Source organism: Balaenoptera ricei, chromosome 14, assembly GCF_028023285.1.
Source record: "Balaenoptera ricei isolate mBalRic1 chromosome 14, mBalRic1.hap2, whole genome shotgun sequence".
Taxonomy (NCBI): Eukaryota; Metazoa; Chordata; class Mammalia; order Artiodactyla; family Balaenopteridae; genus Balaenoptera; species Balaenoptera ricei.
The window spans coordinates 87,853,762-87,860,215 of record NC_082652.1 but is presented as its reverse complement, the minus strand read 5'-3'; positions in this window follow the sequence as shown (position 1 = coordinate 87,860,215).

Here is a 6,454-nt window from a genome sequence, read left to right as displayed (position 1 = left end):
AACTACTTCCTTTTCCCTTTGCCCTCACGGAACCCTTTAAATGATCAACTGAGGACATGAAGTTTTCCTATTTCCCAAAGGTCAGAAGTTATTAGGAAAGCAAACTGTGCTTATTCATGTGCTCATTCCTAATGCCTAAAACAAAGCAAGGAGAGAACACTGAAATGTTCATTTTTTTGGCAAGGATGGGAGTAGAGATGATAAAGAAGCCTGTTTCTGCCAATGTCCACCTCTGTTCCCTTTGGTCCTCACATCAGCCAATGATGCAATACTCTGGGAATACGGATTTCATCATTTTCTTGCCTTCTTCAACTTTAAAAATGGTTTGTAGTGTGTTATGATAATTTAGAAATTGAGATAGCATCAATTATCCCTCTTATTCAGAGACTCAAACCTTATAAACAGACACAATCACCTTCAATATCCATTTCTGTGCATGTGAATGCATATATATATATATATATATATAAGCTTTATATTTTTAAAAAGTAGTTTTTTTCTTTTTACATTCTTAAAACTGTGTAAGGAAAATTTAGATATAAGTTTTCTCCGTAACTCCAATTACTTTTTTTCCCGTCATTCCTTTTTTTTTTAAATTATACGTCTGATACCTTGCATGGCCACATCTCAAATTTCAAACCTATATTTTCTACTCAAGCACAAGGATTTTGGCAGTTCAGTCACAGTGCTTCTATTACCAGTACTTATTATTTATACTTTGTTTGACTAATAATGATGGTGTACTAGTGCTAGCAGGAATCTTTATATCCAATATAAATTCTTTGATTCAGAAAAAAAAAAACAAAAGAATATAATTGTATGGTCTGTATTCCAAGAAAACTAGATATTTTTGAACATAAAAAGTAAAAATTAGCTTAAATAATTATACGTCAGGATACACAGCTTCTTAGAATTTTTATTTTGTCTTTTGCTTCAAATTTATTTGTCAGAATATGACATAATTTTTCTTAAACACAAAATGCAGTAATGCCACTTGTTGAAATTTTTATCCTTAGGCATATCTTCAAGTCTTGAGATGTGCACTTAAATGATCACAGAGAATATATTAAAAGTCAATCTTGTTTCATGTATAATGTTTCCAGGTTTTTATAAAGATAAATAATTATTTCAACAAACATTGTGAGTGCATATTTAGTCAATAATTGAGTGGCTATTTGTTGATTATATATATGGCACTCTAACAAACAGATATGAGGTATGTTTTCTAGGAATCAGAAGTTCACGAACAAGTGAAAAGAGAAATGTACAATAGAGTGTTTTAAGTACTCTGCTGCATTAAGCTATGAACTGAATGTTGTCATTGCACAAAGAAAGGTTGATATCTCTGTCTGGATTTGTCTGGAAATGCTCAACAAAAGAAAACATTTCAATAACAACAAAACAGATTAGGTTTTGCTAAATATGGAAAAACTAGGCAGCTGGGTGATAAGGCTTTCAGGTAGAATGGTAAGCATGTGGATTATTTTTGAGGGAGGGTTACAACTTCAGTACATTTTCAAATTAAGATTCAGGTCAAGTGAGATCCGAGAGGTAGATGTGGCAAGTCTATGAAAGGTGCTGTAGAGAATATGCTGAGGAATTTAAATTGTGTGAAGTGAGAGGAAGGTTCCAGTAGTGTACTGAGAACTGGGACAGGAGAGGAGCTCCAACTACACAGGATATTAGACTCAGAGCATTTCATGGACTTTAGCGAAAACTGATGTTGGTTCTCATTTCTCTGAATCGAGTAAACCTCTTGAGGAAAGCACCTTGACATTGATCTGTAACCTCTCTTCCTTGCAGAACCCATTGAAGAATTCAGGCAAATTTCTGAGCCAGTATTATACCCTCATTAAAGTTCACATGTGTGCTCTCCAGCGCACCACAGTGGAACACTTGACTAATTTATAACAAAGATAGACACATCAACAAACCTTGTTACTAGGAATTATGAAATTTTATTACTTCAGCTATAATGCCCTGCCACAGGTATGAAGAATGTATGTACCTTGAGGTGCAGTGAAGATTAAAACCTTCTTTCTTTGAGTTCTTTGAGATAGAGGAAGCCAAAGAAAAATAAATTATGTGATAACCTGAGAAGACTATCTTCTTTAGGTCACTTGGTTTGCCTTTAATAGCATGCTTGGCAAATAATTATACATACATTTCTTTCAAATATAAAAATAAGTTCATACCATAATTAGAAAAATACTACAAAGGCATATAAGCCATATATATCTACTGTGTTTTGGTTAAATTATTTAAGCATGAGTCTTTCTCAAGTTTAATATGTATACATTTACTTGTTTCTTTATAATCATATAATACTTCAAAGTATTATATACCCTTTTTCTTCAAGATAAAAAAGAAGAAAAACAAAAGGAAAGTTTAAAAATCTTTTCTTTTCTCTCTCTTCCTCCTCTTTCTTCTCTTTTTTGGCCAAATTAAGTTTTTTCACTTGCTTCGGTTTGTTTCTTTAATTTGTTGTCAGCCACTTCAAATAATTCTAAAATAAACTTCCATCTACAAGTATACGTACATATGGGGGCTGTTACTTTGTACAAGGGAATCAAAAACGCTGATCAGAAGATGAACTCAATTTTAAAAGGATTGTGATGTAATTTTCCCATATGGTCATAGTAATTCTCACTCCCTTCAGAAATATGTGAGAAGGTCCATTGCCCCAAAGGCCAGAGGCAACGGATGCTGTAAAATTTGTCTTTTCCTTGTTGATCAATTTGTTATGTGAACGCATATTCTGATTTGCATTTGTTAAATTACTAATGTAATAGCATTTTTTTACTAATCTTGATTCAGCATTTAAATTTTTAACAATGATTTACCATTCACGGACTTTGCTTTGATACATCAACACGTGTTATGAGTTGGATTGTGTTTCCCCCAAATGTGTTGAAGTCCTAACCCCCAGTATCTGTGAATGTGGCCTTATTTGGAAATAGGGATTTTGCAGACAATCAAGTCAAGCTCAAGTCATTAGGGAGGACCCTAATCCAATATGACTGTGTCCTTATAAAAAGAGGAAATTTGGGCACATCGACAAGCACACGAGGAGAACATCATGTGAACTTGAAAGCAGAGATCAGAGTAATGCATCTAAAAGTCAATCAATGCCAAAGATTGCCAGAAATCAGCCATAAGCTAGAAGAGAGCATGGAACACATCCTCTCTCAACAGCCTCAGGAGAAGCCAACCCTGCCAACAAGTTGATCTCGTATTTCCAGCCTCCGGAACTGTGGGAGAGTAAATTTCTGTTGTTTAAGCTACCAGTCTGGGGTACTTCAACACAAAAACTGTAGCAAATTAATGCAACATCTAAACCTTACAAGCAAAATTCTATATTAATATTTTACATAAATTAAACAATATTTTGATTCAAATCCAAATTCTATGAAACGTAATTTCATTCAAAATGCTCTTTATACCGTATAGGTTAAAACTGTATAGGCTCCCTACAAGAAATAAATATTGATGAGATTCTGGGGTTATATATTAATAGGACTAAGCCATATGCATGATGAGTCAGTTTATGATTATATAATATTTCCTTTTATTTTTTCTTATCATTGGCATATAAGCCCTGTATAAATTTAAGGTGTACAGCACATTCAAACTTTGCCTACCTAAAAATATATATACACATATTAATGTCCCTTACACAGAAAATAAAAATTATATTTACAATGATGAAGTTTACCTGACAAATCATTCAAGGAGCTCTAAACACTGCCTTCAGAATACTTTCCTTTCTGGGCAGTAACTTGGAAATGATAGCCTAGCAAGATTTTACTATGATACCTCCTCTTCTTCCTCCTCACCCTGCACCTTCATTACAGGAAACCATAGAAACAGGCACAAAATAGTGACGACATCTAAGAACTTTGTCATTTTTGGCCCAAGTTATTTTCTTTAGCCTTCCAGCTCCTATACGGATAACAGAAAGTTGACCTTAAACTCTCTCAGTCCTAAGTCCATGGCCCTCTCCTGAAACTAAATGACACATTACATCGACCACTTGATAAATCTTGAGCCTCTAGCTTAAATCCCTCCCTGCTATCCCACCGCTCCTTCCTTTCTTCCCTGACATGATAAATGAAGCAAAAGCAGAAGATTAAAAAAAAAAATCTTTCAGAGGAAAATAAAAGGCATTTACCCTGGTTATTAGAAGTAAATTACTACCCTGAATCATAATGCAGAAATCTAAGCCAGCTTTTTATCCCTTATTATTATCGGTGTTGAATTATTCAGTGGTACCCATTAGCAATGTGATAATGTGGTGATTTTATATTTAGGCTTCCTTGTACAGGATATCAGCAGCTTACTTCGAACACCTGACAAGTTGGCTGTGCACTGACTCAGAAATGATTAAAGTTAGTGACCAGGATAAAACGGTAAAATCTCATTTCACTTTTCAAAAATCCATGCCTAGAAAAATAGTCTCCCTTCACACTCCTCCTCCTCTTCCTTCTTCTTCTTATAATTACTATTATCACCACCACCATCATCAAATAGGCAACAGTCAAGAACATCTCAATTACAATTAAGAGCTAAACTGTCTTAACGTGCCATTTTCCTTATAATGTATTTTTTAAAAATCTGAGATGGCCATTTTTCCTCTTTCTAGTTTCAGATTTTTTTAAGGAAGCATATATATTTTTTTCTTCATACACCTGCATTGTAATTCATAAACTGTCAAGTAAATCCTTTTGCACTTTTTAAAATGCTATTGCTTTCTCTGGTTGTTTTATTGCAAAGGTACCACATTTAATCTTGCAGGTATGAAATTATTACCACCTGTCTGACAAAAAAGCAAGTTCTCTAACTTTCACCAGAAGGTTTTCTATAACTTTCTTTGCCCCTGTAAAGAGAGATTAAAAAAGAAAAGAAAATCCTAAGAGGGAAATATGTCTTTATATATGGATAGAGTTTTTAATTTATATTAGTGGGGATAAAAAGGAATACCATATAAAGTGTACACAAATCTATGTATGCAATGTGTTCACATTATGTAAACATGAAATATATTCACTATGCAATCTCTCTTTCACTCTCTGTAAATGATTGGCGTTTTAACAATGATTGATTTTCTCTGGGTTGTGAAATAGTGAGTTTTAAGTTCTCTATTAAATTTGTTAGTATGCTTTTTAACCTTTCCACAATGTGTGCATTTCTTTTATATTAATAAAATAATATATATTAAAATTATAAAATAAGTATATACTCTATACCTTATGAATTAAAAATTTTAAACAGAATTTTTCTAAAAAGCACAATGTCATAAGCAAATATGTATGTGTTTATGTGCAAACATAAAGATAAGAATTAATATAAATAGTGTTTACTTTTCATATAGTATTTAATGTGTAATGACATTCTTACTTTCAAAGGTTGTTCCAATTTGTAGAAATATTTAGGCACATCCTGTAAAACTTTTAGGAATTTAACTTAAAATAAACCTGCCCTTGCTATAATGTTTCTACTATCTTCAAAGCTAAGTCCAAACAGTCCAAGAACCTGTCTTTTTAAATGACTTATTGTTCTACTTACACTTATTACAAATGAGCATGACATGTGTATTTACTTTTATCAAAGGAAAAATTCAATTTATTGAGGATGATCTAGATAGTAATAAATTTAATGATTTAAAATAATTTAAAATAATTTTAAGAAGTCATTAATTGAGAAGAGTGCTTAGAAGTACTCTTTTAATCTTTATTTTTAAAAAACAGGAATTTGACAGAATATTGATTGATTATTTGCATCTCAAATCCTGTGTGGAAGGCTCTTTTTTCCTAAATTAGTGTGTATTTATGAAAGGTTTTAATTCAGCTTTTCAGTATGGAATATAATCAACATTTTTCTGATCATTGCCTTAAAAGTGTGTTTAGAGGAATTCATTTGAAGCCAAGCAAAAGAGCCCCAGAATGCTTGCTTATCCACGTTTTTGTTTGCTTTCATTTCGACCTAATTATTGAACATGCTAAAGGTCTATAATTATTTAATGACCTTGAACCCGTTTCTATTGATACATTGTTCATGTATGTTTTATTGGTCATACATCTAATAGATATTATGTTCCAAGCAATATTTGGACAAAATGCATCATACCTGGTAAAACTGAGTATAATGAAATCTCAGGAACATATTTCATGATTTAAAAAAAAGTTAAAATACTTTAATGCTCAAAGAGATGCTGAAATTCTTTTAAGTTACACAATCAATCCTGGGTTATGGATTTAATTCTGCACTACCTATAGTACTCTTTGTCCAGTGAAAACCTGGATACTTCTTAGAGCTAGACACCAGGGAGTTCACTATTCAGTGGCCCTGAATAGTAGACCTGGAATATTTGAGGAGCAGCCAGGAGGCCAGTGTGTCCAGAGCAGAGTAAGCAAGGAGGGGAGAGGTAACAGAAGAGACTAGATACCTATACATG